General features: G+C 67.4%; 1 protein-coding gene across 1 annotated transcript in view; it reads right to left on the minus strand.

Annotated features, from left to right (window-relative positions):
* susd4 (sushi domain containing 4) overlaps positions 1 to 19845 on the minus strand; it is a 538061-nt gene that overhangs the window by 340989 nt on the left and 177227 nt on the right. The gene's annotated exons all lie outside the window — the stretch shown is intronic.

The raw sequence follows: 19845 nt of genomic DNA on the forward strand, positions 1-19845 counted from the left end.
ACCCAACCGAGCCGACCTTCGGGACCCAACCGAGCCGACCTTCGCGACCCACGCCGGCCGACCTTCGGGACCCAACCAAGCCGACCTTCGCGACCCACGCCGGCCGACCTTCGGGACCCAACCGAGCCGACCTTCGCGACCCACGCCGGCCGACCTTCGGGACCCAACCGAGCCGACCTTCGCGACCCACGCCGGCCGACCTTCGGGACCCAACCGAGCCGACCTTCGCGACCCACGCCGGCCGACCTTCGGGACCCAACCAAGCCGACCTTCGCGACCCACGCCGGCCGACCTTCGCGACCCACGCCGGCCGACCTTCGGGACTCAACCAAGCCGACCTTCGCGACCCACGCCGGCCGACCTTCGCGACCCACGCCGGCTGACCTTCGGGACTCAACCAAGCCGACCTTCGCGACCCACGCCGGCCGACCTTCGGGACTCAACCAAGCCGACCTTCGCGACCCACGCCGGCCGACCTTCGCGACCCACGCCGGCCGACCTTCGGGACCCAACCCAGCCGGCCTTCGCGACCCACGCCAGCCGACCTTCGGGACCCAACCGAGCCGACCTTCGGGACCCAACCGAGCCGACCTTCGCGACCCACGCCGGCCGACCTTCGGGATCCAACCGAGCCGACCTTCGGGACCCAACCGAGCCGACCTTCGCGACCCACGCCAGCCGACCTTCGCGACCCACGCCGGCCGACCTTCGGGACCCAACCAAGCCGACATTCGCGACCCACGCCAGCCGACCTTCGCGACCCAACCAAGCCGACATTCGCGACCCACGCCAGCCGACCTTCGCGACCCACGCCAGCCGACCTTCGCGACCCACGCCGGCCGACCTTCGCGACCCACGCCGGCCGACCTTCGCGACCCACGCCGGCCGACCTTCGGGACCCACGCCGGCCGACCTTCGCGACCCACGCCGGCCGACCTTCGCGACCCAACCGAGCCGACCTTCGCGACCCACGCCAGCCGACCTTTGCGACCCAACCCAGCCGGCCTTCGCGACCCACGCCAGCCGACCTTCGCGACCCAACCCAGCCGGCCTTCGCGACCCACGCCAGCCGACCTTCGCGACCCAACCGAGCCGACCTTCGCGACCCACGCCGGCCGACCTTCGGGACCCAACCGAGCCGACCTTCGCGACCCACGCCAGCCGACCTTCGGGACCCACGCCGGCCGACCTTCGGGAACCAACCCAGCCGACCTTCGCGACCCAACCGAGCCGACCTTCGGGACCCAACCAAGCCGACCTTCGCGACCCACGCCGGCCGACCTTCGCGACCCACGCCGGCCGACCTTCGGGACCCAACCGAGCCGACCTTCGCGACCCACGCCGGCCGACCTTCGGGACCCAACCGAGCCGACCTTCGGGACCCACGCCGGCCGACCTTCGGGACCCAACCGAGCCGACCTTCGCGACCCACGCCAGCCGACCTTCGGGACCCAACCGAGCCGACCTTCGCGACCCACGCCGGCCGACCTTCGGGACCCAACCGAGCCGACCTTCGCGACCCACGCCAGCCGACCTTCGGGACCCAACCGAGCCGACCTTCGCGACCCACGCCGGCCGACCTTCGGGACCCACGCCAGCCGACCTTCGGGACCCAACCGAGCCGACCTTCGCGACCCACGCCGGCCGACCTTCGGGACCCAACCCAGCCGGCCTTCGGGACCCAACCGAGCCGACCTTCGCGACCCACGCCGGCCGACCTTCGGGACCCAACCAAGCCGACCTTCGCGACCCACGCCGGCCGACCTTCGGGACCCAACCGAGCCGACCTTCGCGACCCACGCCGGCCGACCTTCGGGACCCAACCGTGTCTTTTCTCCTTACAATAAACTTTTTCACCCCCCCCCCCCACATACCATAATATCTCTAAGAACTACGGGCAGGATTCTCCACTCCCACGCCGAAGTGGCCGCGCCGTCGTGAACACTGTCGAGGTTCACGACGGCGCGGAATGGCCCCGGTCCCGACCGATTCAGGCCCTGACAATGGGCCAGGATCGGGACCGCGTCATCTACACGTGCCAGGCCTTGTCGCCCGCGTAAAGGCGGCGCCGCATAACTGGCATCACCCGCGTATGCGTGGTTGCCGTCCTCTCCGAGTCCGCCCCGCAAGAAGATGGCGGACGGATCTTGCGGGGCCGCGGAAGGAAGGAGGTCCTCCTTCAGAGAGGACGGCCCGACGATCGGTGGGCACCGATCGCGAGCCACCCCACATTTAAGGTACCCCCGGTGCAGGATCCCCCCCCAGCGTTCCCGCGCTGTTCCCGACGGCAGCGACCAGGGGCGACATTCTCCAACCCCCCGCCGGGTCGGAGAATCGCCGGGGGCTGGCGTGAATCCCGCCCCCGCCGGTTGCCGAAGTCTCCGGCACCGGATATTCGGCGGGGGTGGGAATCGCGCCGCGCCGGTTGGCGGGCCCCCCCGCTCGATTCTCCGGCCCGGATGGGCCGAAGTCCCGCCAATAAATTGCCTGTCCCGCCGGCGTAAATTAAATCACCTACCTTACTGGCGGGACAAGGCGGCACGGGCGGGCTCCGGGGTCCTGGGGGGGGCGCGGGGCAATCTGGCCCCGGGGGGGGTGCCCCCATGGTGGCCTGGCCCGCGATCGGGGCCCACCGATCCGCGGGCAGGCCTGTGCCGTGGGGGCACTCTTTCCCTTCCGCCTTCGCCACGGTCTCCACCATGGCGGAGGCAGAAGAGACTCCCTCCACTGCGCATGCGTGGGAAACTGTCAACGGCCGCTGACGCTCCCGCGCATGCGCCGCCCCAACATGTCATTTCCGCGCCAGCTGGCGGGGCAACAAAGGCCGTTTCCGCCAGCTGGCGGGGCGGAAATCCCTCCGGCGCTGGCCTAGCCCCTCAAGGTTGGGGCTCGGCCCCCAAAGATGCGGAGCATTCCGCACCTTTGGGGCGGCGCGATGCCCGTCTGATTGGCGCCGTTTTGGGCGCCAGTCGGCAGACATCGCGCCGTTTCCGGAGAATTTCACCCCAGGTGCGGACGGCGCCGGGGGGAACCCGCCGTTTTGGCCTGGCCGCTCAGCCCATCCGGGCCTGAGAATAGCGGGGGTGCCGGAGAATCGCCATTTTGGGTGTCTCGGGCGATTCTCCGGCCTGCGGCACGCGGAACTCGACGGAGCCGTTCCCGCCGCTTGGGAGAATCGCGGGAGGGTGTCGGACCGGCGTCCCCGGAAATTTTGGCGGCTCAGGCGATTCTCCCAACCGACGCGGGAGCGGAGAATCGCGCCCTTTTTATATCTGTCACTTAGTGAGGGCGTAGCACCACTAGATGGCGACACCATCTCCGCCAGTGGCGGGTCCCTCCAGGATCACCCATGTGAAAGGGGTAGCTTCCCAGGCTCCCGTTGCTCCCGCGGCCCAGTCACCATTTAAATTATTAACACCAGACTTCGGGGTGAAGTGCTGCACCCACCCCACCTGCCTGCACCACCCCACTCCATCCATGCACCAAAAGATAGGCGGTCCCATTGTGGGAAACATTGACGCCTCCCTGCGCGCAGTCCTCCTGGGCCAGGCACACACGAACCGGGCGGAGGGAGGAGTAAATGTGCCAGAGGGAGGCCTCATTCAGGCCAAGCGGGATGACCATTACGCTCCCTCCGAGGTCACAGGTCCTGGTGTTTCCTGTAACTAACCTCCAGGGTGGGTCAGCCTCTCGACACTCTGTCAGCCCGTCGCCTCCTCAGCACCTGGAGGAGAGTGGCTGCAACGAGAGACCTGAGCGTCGATGTCGGGGGGCTGCCAACAGCAGCAGGTCTTCACCGAGTCACCGGTGTAGGGGGGGGGGGGTGGCAGAGACATGGCACTGCCACTCTCACACTGCGTGAGGGTACGTGGCGCCTGGCACCATGAAATGACAGGGAGGAGGATCTACTCATTAACAAAGTGATGTTTATTTCCATGTGCTTCCAATGTCTCCACTGCGGATATTACCCTCGCAGTATTGGCCTCATTAAGATGCACCATCATCACTATCATAGAATTTACAGTGCAGAAGGAGGCCATTCGGCCCATCGAGTTTGCACCGGCTCTTGGAAAGAGCACCCTACACAAGGTCAACACCTCCACCCTATCCCCATAACCCAGTAGCCCCACCCAACTCTAAGGGCAATTTTGGACACTAAGGGCAGTTTATCATGGCCAATCCACCTAACCTGCACATCTTTGTACTGTGGGAGGAAACCGGAACACCCGGAGGAAACCCACGCACACACGGGGAGGATGTGCAGACTCCGCACAGACAGTGACCCAAGCCGGAATCGAACCTGGGACCCTGGAGCTGTGAAGCAACTATGCTAACCACAATACTACCGTGCTGCCCAGTATCTATCTGCTCAGCCAGCCAGAGTGATTGAGCTCCTCCAGGTGGCCTTGCAGGCCGAGGAGGGACGTGTCACCCCTCTCTGAAGCTCGTGAGTCTGCCTCTGCAGTTCCATCAGCTCGTGGATGACTGGACAGAGGGCGTGACAACAGCCAGGGGTTCGGCATTCCTCTGAGTGCGGGATCCCTGCGATGTTCCTGCCTCCGCTGCTCGGATCAGTGGGTTTCGGGGAGGAGCGGGGATGGGCTGGGCTGCTCTCCTGAGGGCCCTGGAAGGGAAGGAAGATGACATCAGTGCGTCAGGAGATAAATGACGCGGGATGTTTGATCCTGTGAGGGTTGAATAATGATTGTGTGTCGTTGGGGTTCTCACTTTTGCTCACGGCCCCCACTTCACCATCAGCACAGAGGCAGTCAGGCTCCTCCTCGGCCGGCTCAATGGCCCTTTCCTCATGGCGGGGGGGGAGGGGGGAGATTGTGGAGCTCCCGCATGACTCCAAGTGGCTCTGCCACACACACAGGTTGTGTTTGATTCTATCCTACGGGGATACAGATGGGGAGAGTGTCGGTGGGAGCCCTGCCTGTTCAGATGGCTGAGGAGTGGCATGTGGGAGTGGGAGCAGGGATGTGAGGAGCAGAGTTGAGACGGGGGGGGGGGGGGGGGGCGGGCGGGCGAGTGGGTGGACGAGGGGGTGGGCGAGTGGGTGGGCGAGGGAATTTGCGAGGGGGTGGGCGAGGGAGTTTGCGAGGGGGTGGGCGTGGGCGAGGGGGTGAGGTGAGGGAGTTTGCGAGGGGGTGGGCGAGGGAATTTGCGAGGGGGTGGGCGAGGGAGTTTGCGAGGTGGTGGGCGAGGGGGTGGGCGACGGAATTTGCGAGGGGGTTGGCGAGGGGGTGGGTGAGGGAGTGCGAGAGGATGGGTGAGGGGGTGGATGAGAAGCTGGGCGAGGGAGTTTGCAAGGGGGTGGGCAAGGGAGATTGCGAGGGGGTGGGCGAGGGAGTTTGCGAGGGGGTGGGTGAGGGGTTGGGCGAGGGAGTTTGCGAGGGGGTGGTCGAGGGGGTGGGGCGAAGGGATGGGCGAGGGGTGGGTGAGGGGCTGGGCGAGGGGGTAGGCGAGGGAGATGCGAGGCGGTGGGCGAGGGGGTGGGTGAGGTGCAGGGTGAGGGGCTGGGCGAGGAGCTGGGCGAGGGGGTGGGGTGAGGGGATGGTGCGAGGGGGAGCGTGAGGGGGTGGGGCGAGGGAGTTTGCGTGGGGTGGGCGAGGGGGTTGGTGAGACTGTGGGTGAGGGGGTGGGCAAGGGGTTGGACGAGGGGGTGGGCGAGGGGGCAGGTGAGGGGATGGGCGAGTGGGTGGGTGAGGGGATGGCGCGAGGGGGCTGGTGCAAGGGGGGGATGGTGCGAGGGGGTTTGAGGGGGTGGGTGAGAGGGTGGGCGAAGGGGGTGGGTGAGGGTGTCAGTGAATGAGTGGGTGAGGGTGTGTGTGAGGGTGTGTGTGTGAGGGGGTGGGTGAGGGGATGGGTTAGGGGGTGGATGAGGGGGTGGTGCGAGGGGGTGAGTGAGGGGGGTGTGAGGGGGTGGGTGAGAGGGTGGGTGAGGGGGTGGTGCGAGGGGATGGGCGAGGGGGTGGGTGAGGGGGTGGGTTAGGGGGTGGGCGAGTGGGTGGTGTGAGGGGGTGGGCGAGGAGGTGGGCGAGGGGGTGGGTGAGGGGGTGGGTGAGGGGATGAGTAAGGGTGTGTGTGAGGGGGTGTGGGAGGGTGGGCAAGGGGCTGGTGTGAGGGGGTGGGTGAGAGGGTGGGTGAGGGGGTGGTGCGAGGGGATGGGCGAGGGGGTGGGTGAGGGGGTGGGTTAGGGGGTGGGCGAGTGGGTGGTGTGAGGGGGTGGGCGAGGAGGTGGGCGAGGGGGTGGGTGAGGGGGTGGGTGAGGGGATGAGTAAGGGTGTGTGTGAGGGGGTGTGGGAGGGTGGGCAAGGGGCTGGTGTGAGGGGGTGGGTGAGGGGGTGTGAGGGGGTGTGTGAGGGGGTGGGCGATGGGGTGTGTGAGGGTGTGTGTGAGAGGGTGGGCAAGGGGGTGGGTGAGGGGGTGGGTGAGGGGGTGGGCGAGGGGGTGGGTGAGGGGGTGTGTTAGGGGGTGGGTTAGGGGGTGAGTGAGGGTGTGTGTGAGGGGGTGGGCGAAGGGGTGGGCGAGGGGGTGGGTGAGGGGGTGGGCGAGGGGGTGGGTGAGGGGGAGGGTTAGGGTGCGTGTGAGGGGGTGGGCGAGGGGGTGGGCGAGGGGGTGGGTGAGGGGGTGGGCGAGGGGGTGTGCGAGGGGGTGGGCGAGAGGGTGGGTGAGGGGGTGGGCGAGGGTGTGGGTGAGGGTGTGGGTGAGGGGGTGGGCGAGGGGGTGGGTGAGGGGGTGAGTGAGGGGATGGGTGAGGGGGTGGGTTAGGGGGTGAGTGAGGGTATGGGTGAGGGGGTTGGTGCGGGGGTGTATGAGGGGGTGGGTGAGTGGATGGGTGAGTGGGTGGGCGACGGGGTGGGTGAGGGGATGAGTGATGGGGTGGGTGAGGGGATGAGTGATGGGGTGGGTGAGGGGGTGGGCGATGGGGTGTGTGAGGGGGTGGGCAAGGGGTGGTATGAGGGGTGGGTGAGTGGTGGGTGAGAGGGTGGGTGAGGTTGTGTGGGAGGGGGTGGGTGAGTGGGTGGATGAGGGGGTGGGCGAGGGGGTGGATGAGGGGTTGGGTGAGGGGGTGTGTGAGGGGGTGGGCGAGGGGGTGGGTGAGGGGGTGGGCGAGGGGGTGGGCGAGAGGGTGGGCGAGAGGGTGGGCGAGGGGGTGGGCGAGGGTGTGGGTGAGGGTGTGGGTGAGGGGGTGGTCGAGGGGGTGGGTGAGGGGGGGTGTGAGGGGGTGGGCGAGGGGGTGGGTGAGGGGGTGGGCGAGGGGGTGGGCGAGAGGGTGGGCGAGAGGGTGGGTGAGGGGATGGGCGAGGGTGTGGGTGAGGGTGTGGGTGAGGGGATGGGCGAGGGGGTGGGTGAGGGGGTGAGTGAGGGGATGGGTGAGGGGGTGGGCGATGGGGTGTATGAGGGGGTGGGTGAGGGGGTGGGCGATGGGGTGTGTGAGGGGGTGGGCAAGGGGTGGTATGAGGGGTGGGTGAGCAGTGGGTGAGAGGGTGGATGAGGTTGTGTGGGAGGGGGTGGGTGAGTGGGTGGATGAGGGGGTGGGCGAGGGGGTGGATGAGGGGTTGGGTGAGGGGGTGTGTGAGGGGGTGGGCGAGGGGGTGGGTGAGGGGGTGGGCGAGGGGGTGGGCGAGAGGGTGGGCGAGGGGGTGGGCGAGGGGGTGGGCGAGGGGGTGGGCGAGGGGGTGGGCGAGGGGGTGGGTGAGGGGGTGAGTGAGGGGATGGGTGAGGGGGTGGGCGATGGGGTGTGTGAGGGGGTGTGTGAGAGGGTGGGCAAGGGGGTGGTGTGAGGGGGTGGGTGAGGGGGTGGGTGAGGGGGTGGATGAGGGGTTGGGCGAGGGGGTGGGCGAGGGACTGGGTAAGGGGGTGGACGAGGGTGTGTGTGAGGGGGTGGGCGAGGGTGTGTGTGAGGGGGTGTGTGAGGGGGTGTGTGAGGGGTGGGCGAGGGGGTGTGAGGGTGTTTGTGAGGGTGTGTGTGAGGGGGTGGGCGAGGGGTTGGGTGAGGGTGTGTGTGAGGGGGTGGGAGAGGGTGTGGGCGAGGGGGTGTGTGAGGGGGTGGGCGACGGGGCGGGTGAGGGGGTGAGTGAGGGTGTGGGTGAGGGGGTGGGCGATGGGGTGTGTGAGGGTGTGTGTGAGAGGGTATGTGAGAAGGTGGGCAAGGGGGTGGTGTGAGGGGGTGGGTGAGTGGGTGGGTGAGGGGGTGGGTGAGAGGGTGCGTGAGGGTGTGTGGGATGGGGTGGGTGAGTGGGTGGATGAGGGGGTGGGCGAGGGGGTGGATGAGGGGTTGGGTGAGGGGGTGTGTGAGGGGGTGGGCGAGGGGGTGGGTGAGGGGGTGGGCGAGGGGGTGGGCGAGAGGGTGGGCGAGAGGGTGGGTGAGGGGGTGGGCGAGGGTGTGGGTGAGGGTGTGGGTGACGGGATGGGCGAGGGGGCGGGTGAGGGGGTGAGTGAGGGGATGGGTGAGGGGGTGGGCGATGGGGTGTGTGAGGGGGTGTGTGAGAGGGTGGGCAAGGGGGTGGTGTGAGGGGGTGGGTGAGGGGGTGGGTGAGGGGGTGGATGAGGGGTTGGGCGAGGGGGTGGGCGAGGGGGTGGGTGAGGGGGTGGACAAGGGTGTGTGTGAGGGCGTGGGCGAGGGTGTGTGTGAGGGTGTGTGTGAGGGTGTGTGTGAGGGGTGGGCGAGGGGGTGTGAGGGTGTGTGTGAGGGTTTGTGTGAGGGGGTGGGCGAGGGTTGGGTGAGGGGGTGTGTGAGGGGGTGGGAGAGGGTGTGGGCGAGGGGGTGTGTGAGGGGGTGGGCGACGGGGTGGGTGAGGGGATGAGTGAGGGGGTGGGTGAGGGGGTGGGCGATGGGGTGTGTGAGGGGGTGTGTGAGAGGGTATGTGAGAGGGTGGGCAAGGGGGTGGTGTGAGGGGGTGGGTGAGGGGGTGGGTGAGGGGGTGGGTGAGGGAGTGGACGAGGGTGTGTGTGAGGGGGTGGGCGAGTGAATGAGCGAGGGGGTGGGCGAGGGGGTGTGTGAGGGGTTGGGCGAGGGTGTGTGTGAGGGTGTGTGTGAGGGGGTGGGCGAGGAGTGTGTGAGTGTGTGTGTGAGGGGGTGGGTGAGGGGTGGGTGAGGGGGTGGGTGAGGGGGTGGGAGAGGGTGTGTGTGAGGGTGTGTGTGAGGGTGTGGGCAAGGGGGTGTGTGAGGGTGTGTGTGAGGCTGTGTGTGAGGGGGTGGGTGAGGGGCTGTGTGAGGGGGTGGGTGAGGGGGTGGGAGAGGGTATGGGTGAGGGGGTGTGTGAGGGGGTGGGTGAGGGGGTGGGAGAGGTGGTGGGCGAGGGTGTGTGTGAGGGGGTGTGTGAGGGGGTCGGTGAGGGGGTGAGTGATGGGGTGGGTGAGGGGGTGGGCGATGGGGTGTGTGAGGGGGTGGGCAAGGGGTGGTATGAGAGGGTGGGTGAGTGGTGGGTGAGAGGGTGGGTGAGGGTGTGTGGGAGGGGGTGGGTGAGTGGGTGGATGAGGGGGTGGGCGAGGGGGTGGGTGAGGGGTTGGGTGAGGGTGTGTGTGAGGGGGGTGGGCGAGGGGGTGGGTGAGGGGGTGGGCGAGGGGGTGGGCGAGACGGTGGGCGAGAGGGTGGGCGAGGGTGTGGGCGAGGGTGTGGGTGAGGGTGTGGGTGAGGGGGTGGGTGAGGGGGTGGGTGAGGGGGTGAGTGAGGGGGTGGGTGAGTGGGTGGGCGATGGGGTGTGTGAGGTGGTGTGTGAGAGGGTGGGCAAGGGGGTGGTGTGAGGGGGTGGGTGAGGGGGTGGGTGAGGGGGTGGATGAGGGGTTGGTCGAGGGGGTGGGCGAGGGAGTGGGTGAGGGGGTGGACGAGGGTGTGTGTGAGGGGGTGGGCGAAGCTGTGTGTGAGGGTGTGTGTGAGGGGGTGGGCGAGGGGGTGTGAGGTTGTGTGTGAGGGTGTGTGTGAGGGGGTGGGCGAGGGGGTGGGTGAGGGGGTGGGTGAGGGGGTGGGAGAGGGTGTGGGTGAGGGGGTGTGTGAGGGGGTGGGAGAGGGTGTGGGCGAGGGGGTGTGTGAGGGGGTGGGCGACGGGGTGGGTGAGGGGGTGAGTGAGGGTGTGGGTGAGGGTGTGGGCGATGGGGTGTGTGAGGGGGTGTGTGAGAGGGAACGTGAGAGGGTGGGCAAGGGGGTGGTGTGAGGGGGTGGGTGAGGGGGTGGGTGAGGGAGTTGGTGAGGGGGTGGGTGAGGGGGTGGGCGAGGGGGTGTGTGAGGGGGTGGGCGAGTGGATGGACGAGGGGGTGGGCGAGGGGGTGTGTGAGGGGTTGGGCGAGGGTGTGTGGGAGGGTGTGTGTGAGGGTGTGTGTGAGGTGGTGGGCGAGGGGTGTGTGAGGGTGTGTGTGAAGGGGTGGGCGAGGGTTAGGTGAGGGTGTGGGAGAAGGTGTGTGTGAGGGTGTGTGTGAGGGTGTGTGTGAGGGGGTGGGCAAGGGGGGGTGTGAGGGTGTGTGTGAGGCTGTGTGTGAGGGGGTGGGCGAGGGTGTGTGTGAGGGGGTGGGCGAGGGGTGTGTGAGTGTGTGTGTGAGGGGGTGGGTGAGGGGTGGGTGAGGAGGTGGGTGAGGGGGTGGGAGAGGGTGTGTGTGAGGGTGTGTGTGAGGGTGTGTGTGAGGGTGTGGGCAAGGGGGTGTGTGAGGGTGTGTGTGAGGCTGTGTGTGAGGGGGTGGGTGAGGGGCTGTGTGAGGGGGTGGGTGAGGGGGTGGGAGAGGGTATGGGTGAGGGGGTGTGTGAGGGGGTGGGTGAGGGGGTGGGAGAGGGGGTGGGTGAGGGTGTGTGTGAGGGGGTGTGTGAGGGGGTCGGTGAGGGGGTGAGTGATGGGGTGGGTGAGGGGGTGGGCGATGGGGTGTGTGAGGGGGTGGGCAAGGGGTGGTATGAGGGGGTGGGTGAGTGGTGGGTGAGAAGGTGGGTGAGGGTGTGTGGGAGGGGGTGGGTGAGTGGGTGGATGAGGGGGTGGGCGAGGGGGTGGGTGAGGGGTTGGGTGAGGGTGTGTGTGAGGGGGTGGGCGAGGGGGTGGGTGAGGGGGTGGGCGAGGGGGTGGGCGAGGGGGTGGGCGAGACGGTGGGCGAGAGGGTGGGCGAGGGTGTGGGCGAGGGTGTGGGTGAGGGTGTGGGTGAGGGGGTGGGTGAGGGGGTGGGTGAGGGGGTGAGTGAGGGGGTGGGTGAGGGGGTGGGCGATGGGGTGTGTGAGGTGGTGTGTGAGAGGGTGGGCAAGGGGGTGGTGTGAGGGGGTGGGTGAGGGGGTGGGTGAGGGGGTGGATGAGGGGTTGGTCGAGGGGGTGGGCGAGGGAGTGGGTGAGGGGGTGGACGAGGGTGTGTGTGAGGGGGTGGGCGAAGCTGTGTGTGAGGGTGTGTGTGAGGGGGTGGGCGAGGGGGTGTGAGGGTATGTGTGAGGGTGTGTGTGAGGGGGTGGGTGAGGGGGTGGGTGAGGGGGTGGGTGAGGGGGTGGGTGAGGGGGTGGGAGAGGGGGTGGGTGAGGGCGTGTGTGAGGGGGTGGGAGAGGGTGTGGGCGAGGGGGTGTGTGAGGGGGTGGGCGACGGGGTGGGTGAGGGGGTGAGTGAGGGTGTGGGTGAGGGGGTGGGCGATGGGGTGTGTGAGGGGGTGTGTGAGAGGGTACGTGAGAGGGTGGGCAAGGGGGTGGTGTGAGGGGGTGGGTGAGGGGGTGGGTGAGGGAGTTGGTGAGGGGGTGGGTGAGGGGGTGGGCGAGGGGGTGGGCGAGGGCATGGACGAGGGGGTGTGTGAGGGGGTGGGCGAGTGGAAGGACGAGGGGGTGGGCGAGGGATGTGTGAGGGGTTGGGCGAGGGTGTGTGGGAGGGTGTGTGTGAGCGTGTGTGTGAGGTGGTGGGCGAGGGGTGTGTGAGGGTGTGTGTGAAGGGGTGGGCGAGGGTTAGGTGAGGGTGTGGAAGAAGATGTGTGTGAGGGTGTGTGTGAGGGTGTGTGTGAGGGGGTGGGCAAGAGGGGGTGTGAGGGTGTGTGTGAGGCTGTGTGTGAGGGGGTGGGCGAGGGGGTGTGTGAGGGGGTGGGTGAGGGGTGGGAGAGGGTGTGGGTGAGGGGGTGTGTGAGGGGGTGGGAGAGGGGGTGGGAGAGGGGGTGGGCGAGGTGGTGTGTGAGGGGGTGTGTGAGGTGGTGGGTGAGGGGGTGTGTGAGGGTGTGTGTGAGGGGCTGTGTGAGGGGGTGGGCGAGGGGGTGTGTGAGGGGGTGGGTGAGGCTGTGTGTGAGGGGGTGGGTGAGGGGGTGGGTGAGGGTGCGTGTGAGGGGGTGGGTGAGTGTGTGTGAGTGTGTGTGTGAGGGGGTGCGTGAGGGTGTGTGTGAGGGGGTGGGTGAGGGTGTGTGTGAGGGGGTGGGTGAGGGTGTGTGAGAGGGTGTGTGTGAGGGTTGGGTGAGGGGGTGGGTGAGTGTGTGTGTGAGGGGGTGGGTGAGGGGGTGTGTGAGGGGGTGGGTGAGGGTGTGTGTGAGGGGGTGGGTGAGGGTGTGTGTGAGGAAGTGAGTGAGGGGGTGGGTGAGGGGGTGTGTGAGGGGGTGTGTGAGGGGGTGGGTGAGGGGTGGGAGAGGGTGTGTGTGAGGGTGTGTGTGAGGGGGTGGGCAAGGGGGGGTGTGAGGGTGTGTGTGAGGCTGTGTGTGAGGGGGTGGGCGAGGGGGTGGGTGAGGGGGTGGGTGAGGGGGTGGGAGAGGGGGTGGGTGAGGGGGTGTGTTAGGGGGTGGGTGAGGGGGTGGGAGAGGGGGTGGGCGAGGGGGTGTGTGAGGGGTGTGTGAGGGGGTGGGTGAGGGTGTGTGTGAGGGTGTGTGTGAGGGGCTGTGTGAGGGGGTGGGCGAGGGTGTGTGTGAGGGTGTGGGTGAGGGAGTGGGTGAGGGTGTGTGTGAGGGTGTGTGTGAGGGGGTGCGTGAGGGTTCGGTGAGGGGGTGGGTGAGGGTTGGGTGAGGGGGTGGGTGAGGGGATGTGTGAGGGTGTGTGTGAGGGTGTGTGTGAGGGGGTGGGTGAGTGTGTGTGTGAGGGGCTGGGTGGGGGGTGTGTGAGGGGGTGGGTGAGGGTGTGTGTGAGGGGGTGGGTGAGGGTGTGTGTGAGGAAGTGGGTGAGGGGGTGGGTGAGGGTGTTTGTGAGGGTGTGTGTGAGGGGGTGGGAGAGGGTGTGGGAGAGGGGGTGGGTGAGGGTGTGTGTGAGAGGTTGTGTGAGGGTGTGTGTGAGGGGGTGGGTGAGGGGGTGGGTAAGGGGGTGGGTGAGGGTGTGGGTGAGGGGGTGGGTGATGGGGTGGGTGAGGGGGTGTGTGAGGGGGTGGGTGAGAGGGTGTGTGAGGGGGTGGGTGAGGGGGTGGGTGAGGGGGTGGGTGAGGGTGTGGGTGAGGGTGTGTGTGAGGGGGTGGGTGAGGGTGTGTGTGAGGAAGTGAGTGAGGGGGTGGGTGAGGGGGTGTGTGAGGGGGTGTGTGAGGGGGTGGGTGAGGGGGTGGGAGAGGGTGTGTGTGAGGGTGTGTGTGAGGGGGTGGGCAAGGGGGGGTGTGAGGGTGTGTGTGAGGCTGTGTCTGAGGGGGTGGGCGAGGGGGTGGGTGAAGAGGTGGGGGAGGGGGTGGGAGAGGGGGTGGGTGAGGGGGTGAGTGAGGGGGTGGGTGAGGGGGTGGGAGAGGGGGTGGGCGAGGGGGTGTGTGAGGGGTGTGTGAGGGGGTGGGTGAGGGGGGGTGTGAGGGTGTGTGTGAGGGGCTGTGTGAGGGGGTGGGCGAGGGTGTGTGCGAGGGTGTGGGTGAGGGAGTGGGTGAGGGTGTGTGTGAGGGTGTGTGTGAGGGGGTGCGTGAGGGTTCGGTGAGGGGGTGGGTGAGGGTTGGGTGAGGGGGTGGGTGAGGGTGTGTGTGAGGGTGTGTGTGAGGGGGTGGGTGAGGGGGTGGGTGAGTGTGTGTGTGAGGGGCTGGGTGAGGGGGTGTGTGAGGGGGTGGGTGAGGGTGTGTGTGAGGGGGTGGGTGAGGGGGTGTGTGAGGAAGTGGGTGAGGGGGTGGGTGAGGGTGTTTGTGAGGGTGTGTGTGAGTGGGTGGGAGAGGGTGTGGGAGAGGGGGTGGGTGAGGGTGTGTGTGAGAGGTTGTGTGAGGGTGTGTGTGAGAGGGTGGGTGAGGGGGTGGGTAAGGGGGTGGGTGAGGGTGTGGGTGAGGGGGTGGGTGATGGGGTGGGTGAGGGGGTGTGTGAGGGGGTGGGTGAGGGGGTGGGTGAGGGTGTGGGTGAGGGGGTGAGTGAGGGGGTAGGTGAGGGTGTGTGTGAGGGGGTGGGTGAGGGGCTGGGTGAGGGTGTGTGTGAGGGTGTGTGTGATGGGGTGGGCGAGGGGTGTGAGGGTGTGTGTGAGGGTGTGGGCGAGTGGGTGGGTGAGGGGGTGGGTGAGGGGGTGGGAGAGGGTGTGGGTGAGGGTGTGTGTGAGGGGGTGGGAGAGGGTGTGGGCGAGGGGGTGTGTGAGGGGGTGAGTGAGGGTGTGGGTGAGAGGGTGAGGGGTTAAGTGAGGGTGTGGGGGAGGGGGTGGGCGATGGGGTGTGTGAGGGTGTGTGTGAGAGGGTATGTGAGAGGGTGGGCAAGGGGGTGGTGTGAGGGGGTGGGTGAGGGGGTGGGTGAGGGAGTGGGTGAGGGGGTGGGTGAGGGGGTGGGCGAGGGGGTGGGTGAGGGCATGGACGAGGGGGGGTGTGAGGGGGTGGGCGAGTGGATGGGCGAGGGGGTGGGCGAGGGGGTGTCTGAGGGGGTGGGTGAGGGTGTGTGTGAGGGGGTGGGTGAGGGGGTGTGTCAGGGGGTGTGTGAGGGGGTGTGTGACGAGGTGGGTGAGGGGGTGGGTAAGGGGGTGGGTGAGGGTGTGGGTGAGGGGGTGAGTGCGGGGGTAGGTGAGGGTGTGTGTGAGGGGGTGGGTGAGGGTGTGTGTGAGGGGGTGGGTGAGGGGGTGGGCGAGTGGATTGGCGAGGGTGTGGGTCAGGGGGTGGGTGAGGGGGTGGGTGAGGGTGTGTGTGAGGGGGTGGGTGAGGGGGTGTGTCAGGGGGTGTGTGAGGGTGTGTGTGAGGGGGTGGGTGAGGGGGTGGGTAAGGGGGTGGGTGAGGGTGTGGGTGAGGGGGTGAGTGCGGGGGTAGGTGAGGGTGTGTGTGAGGGGGTGGGTGAGGGGGTGGGTGAGGGTGTGTGTGAGGGGGTGGGTAAGGGTGTGTGAGGGGGTGGGCGAGGGGGTGGGCGAGGGGGTGGGTAAGGGTGTGTGAGGGGGTGGGTGAGGGAGTGGGTGAGTGTGTGAGTGATGGGGTGGGTGAGGGGGTGGGTGAGGGGGTGGACGAGGGGGTGGACGAGGGGGTGGGCGAGGGGGTGGGCGAGGGGGTGGGTGAGGGGGTGGGTGAGGGGGTGGACGAGGGGGTGGGCGAGGGGGTGGGTGAGGGGGTGGGTGATGGGGTGGGTGAGGGGGTGGGTGAGGGGGTGGGCGAGGGGGTGGGTGAAGGGGTGGGTGAGGGGGTGGGTGAGGGGGTGGGTGAGGGGGTGGGTGAGGGGGTGGGTGAGGGGGTGGGTGAGGGGGTGGACGAGGGGGTGGGCGAGGGGGTGGGTGAGGGGGTGGGTGAGGGGGTGGACGAGGGGGTGGACGAGGGGGTGGGTGAGGGGGTGGGCGAGGGGGTGGGTGAGGGGGTGGGTGAGGGGGTGGGTGAGGGGGTGGGTGAGGGGGTGGACGAGGGGGTGGACGAGGGGGTGGGTGAGGGGGTGGGCGAGGGGGTGGGTGAGGGGGTGGGTGAGGGGGTGGACGAGGGGGTGGGCGAGGGGGTGGGTGAGGGGGTGGGTGAGGGGGTGGACGAGGGGGTGGGCGAGGGGGTGGGTGAGGGGGTGGGTGATGGGGTGGGTGAGGGGGTGGGTGAGGGGGTGGGTGAGGGGGTGGGTGAAGGGGTGGGTGAGGGGGGTGGGTGAGGGGGTGGGTGAGGGGGTGGGTGAGGGGGTGGGTGAGGGGGTGGGTGAGGGGGTGGACGAGGGGGTGGGCGAGGGGGTGGGCGAGGGGGTGGGTGAGGGGGTGGACGAGGGGGTGGACGAGGGGGTGGGTGAGGGGGTGGGCGAGGGGGTGGGTGAGGGGGTGGGTGAGGGGGTGGGTGAGGGGGTGGGTGAGGTGGTGGGTGAGGGGGTGGACGAGGGGGTGGACGAGGGGGTGGGTGAGGGGGTGGGCGAGGGGGTGGGTGAGGGGGTGGGTGAGGGGGTGGACGAGGGGGTGGGCGAGGGGGTGGGTGAGGGGGTGGGTGAGGGGGTGGGCCTCAGGGTGCAGCTAGAGACTGGAGGTGACAGTCTTACCTTGGCCACATGAAGAAGGTCATTCATTACTTTGCAGCCCCCTTGTCCTCTTCTGCAGGGAGCTGCCGCTAACTAAAGCTACGGGTGAGATTCTCCACTCCCGTGCCGGTTGGGAGAATCGCCTGGGCCGCCAAAATTTCCGGGGACGCCGGTCCAACGCCTCCCGCGATTCTCCCAAGCGGCGGGAACGGCCCGGTCGAGTTTTGCGGGCCGCAGGCCGGAGAATCGCCGGAGACACCGAAAATAGCGATTCTCAGGCATCCCCGCTATTCTGAGGCCCGGATGGGCCGAGCGGCCAGGCCAAAACAGCGGGTTCCCCCCCCGGCGCCGTCCCCACCTGGGGCGACATTCTCCCGAAACGGCGCGATGTCCATTGACTGGCGCCCAAAACGGCGTAAATCAGACGGGCATCGCGCCGCCCCAACAGGTGCGGAATGCTCCGCATCTTTGGGGGCCGAGCCCCAACATTGAGGGGCTAGGCCGGCGCCGGAGGGATTTCCACCCCACCAGCTGGCGGAAACGGCCTTTGTTGCCCCGCGAGCTGGCACAGAAATGACATCTCGGGGCGGCGCATGTGCGGGAGCGTCAGCGGCCGCTGACAGTTTCCCACGCATGCGCAGTGGAGGGAGTCTCTTTCGCCTCCGCCATGGTGGAGACCGTGGCGGAGGCGGAAGGGAAAGAGTGCCCCCACGGCACAGGCCCGCCCGCGGATCGGTGGGCCCCGATCGCGGGCCATGCTACCGTGGGGGCACCCTCCGGGGCCAGATCGCCCCGCGCCCCCCCCAGGACCCCGGAGCCCCCCCGCGCCGCCTTGTCCCGCCGTTCAAAAGGTGGATTAATCCACGCCGGCGGGACAGGCAATTTATCGGCAGGACTTCAGCCCATCCGGGCCGGAGAATCGAGCGGGGGGGGCCCGCCAACCGGCGCGGCCCGATTCCTGCCCCCGCCGAGTATCCGGTGCCGGAGACTTCGGCAACCGGCGGGGGCGGGATTCACGCCAGCCCCCGGCGATTCTCCGACCCGGCGGGGGGTTGGAGAATGTCGCCCCTGGTCGCTGCAGTCGTGGGCGGTGCGTGAACGCTGGGGGGGCGGCCTGTGGGGGGGGGCGAGGGGGGATCCTGCACCGGGCTTCACCTGGAATGTGGGGTGGCCCGAGATCGGTGCCCACTGATCGTCGGGCCGTCCTCTCTGAAGGAGGACCTCCTTCCTTCCGCGGCCCCGCAAGATCCGTCGCCCATCTTCTTGCGGGGAGGGTTTGGACAGGACGGCAACCACGCATGCGCGGATGACGTCCGTTATGCGGCGCCGCTTTTACGCGGGCGACAAGGCCTGGCGCGGGAAGATGACGCAGCCCCGATACTGGCCCATTGTCAGGGCCTGAATCGGTCGGGACCGGGGCCGTTCCGCGCCGTCGTGAACCTCGACGGCGTTCACGACGGCGCGGCCACTTGGGCGTGGGAGTGGAGAATCCCGCCCATGAGACCCACCCCGGGCAGGGGTTGTCACCTTGCTGATGGGCCACGTCCTGGAAAGCTGCTACAGGACGTCCCATCTGTGCAGCACACCATCCAGGAGGGTGGTCAGGGCTCCCTCTGAGAAGCACGGTGCTGGCTTCCTGGCAGCTGGCCCCTCGAAGGGATCGGGAACAAGTGCTGGGCCGTGCTGGGGAGGCGGTTAAACGGAGCTCCGCACTGACCGCAGTGAGGCAAACAGCGCAAGCGAGTCAGTGGGAGGCTGTCAGCAGCGAGGTGTGATTGACGGGAAGGGTGGGGGGACTGATGCTGCCGGTGGGTCGCACACCCTTCCTCGCACCAGAACCGACACTTGTTGGAAAGATTCCGTCTCCTGTTACTGATGCCCAATTATTCCTTTCAGCAACTCCGCAGCCTGAGATTAACAGGATGAAGTGGTCCAGTAAAGTGCGATTAACACTGCAGTGCCAGACATCCAAACTCCAGTGATTATCACGGGGAACATCGTTCCTCAGTAAAATTAAGCGGATCGTAATCTCACGGTCGGGATCTGGGGCGAAATTCTCCAGAAACGGCGCGATGTCCGCCGACTGGTGCCCAAAACGGTGCAAATCAGTCGGGCATCGCGCCGCCCCAAAGGTGCAGAATGCTCCGCATCTTTGGGGGCCGAGCCCCAACCTTAAGGGGCTAGGCCCCCGCCGGACGAATTTCCGCCCCGCCAGCTGGCGGAAAAGGCCTTTGGTGCCCCGCCAGCTGGCACGGAAATGACATCCCCGGACGGCGCATGCGCGGGTGCGTCAGCGGCCGCTGAAAGTTTCCCGTGCATGTGCAGTGGAGGGAGTCTCTTCCACCTCCGCCATGGTGGAGACCGTGGCGGAGGCGGAAGGGAAAGAGTGCCCCCATGGCACAGGCCCGCCCGCGGATCGGTGGGCCCCGATCGCGGGCCAGGCCACCGTGGGGGCACCCCCCGGGGCCAGATCGCCCCACGCCCCCCCAGGACCCCGGAGCCCGCCCGCGCCGCCTTGTCCCACCGGTAAGGTAGGTGGTTTAATCTACGCCGGCGGGACAGGCATTTTAGCTTTGACCCACCCAGGCCGGAGAATCGCGGGGGGGGGGGGGGGGGGCCGCCAACCGGCGCGGCGCGATTCCCGCCCCCGCCGAATATCCGGTGCCGGAGACTTCGGCAACCGGCGGGGTCGGGATTCACGCCAGCCCCCGGCGATTCTCCGACCTCTCGCCCCTGAAGTTTGGGGATTTTTCAAAGGTCTTTGCCCTTGCTCGGTTGGTCAATCTCTGGACCTTTACACCAGTTTTGGACTGAAATGGAAACAAGCTGGCCGTGGAGCGGGTTGCTGGCTCTCTCTTTCTCTCTGCTGACCAGTGACTTTGTGACAGACAGCAGCTTTCTGAAGCTGCTGCTGCTTTTTTTATATTGCACTCAGTTCAGTCTCTGACTGCTTCCTACAAAACAGCACTCCTCGTTTTTAAAGGGACAAGTATCCCGCCTTGTTCCTTTTTCAAATTGTCGGGAGCTTGGCGACCCTGTAGGTCCCGGTTGCTTTCTCCATGACAACGTCTCGGCCAATCGGAGTTGACCTGCCAACCAACCAGCACCCTTTCCTCCTATAGCATAAATTGTTGTGATTGTTGATAAATTTTGGAATTCTTGTGTTTGTCCTGATGAGTGCAGGATGAAAAACTTCAGCAACATGTCTCTCTTTTTGACAATATTCAAGTTCTGTGCTACTGACAATATGACTTCCATACTTGGTACTTCAGCTTGCTTGTGATTACCCAGAGGGAGTGGGAGATGGAGGAGAGTCTGAGCCAGAGTAACCAACACGGATAGACGGGGCAATTTTAATGTAACCCATCATTGGGAAATTGATAGAATCAGGTTCAATGTTGGTTTCTATCCTCTGCCCAATGTTACTGCCTATTGAAGATAACGTAGTGTGTTATTGTGGAGGTGAAAACCAGACTTATAATAATATAATAATAATCGCTTATTGTCACAAGTAGGCTTCAATGAAGTTACTGTGAAAAGCCCCGAGTGGCCACATTCCGGCACCTGTTCAGGGAGGCCGGTACGGGAATTGAACCCGCGCTG

The sequence above is a fragment of the Scyliorhinus torazame genome, chromosome 4, assembly GCF_047496885.1.
Source record: "Scyliorhinus torazame isolate Kashiwa2021f chromosome 4, sScyTor2.1, whole genome shotgun sequence".
Classification (NCBI taxonomy): Eukaryota; Metazoa; Chordata; class Chondrichthyes; order Carcharhiniformes; family Scyliorhinidae; genus Scyliorhinus; species Scyliorhinus torazame.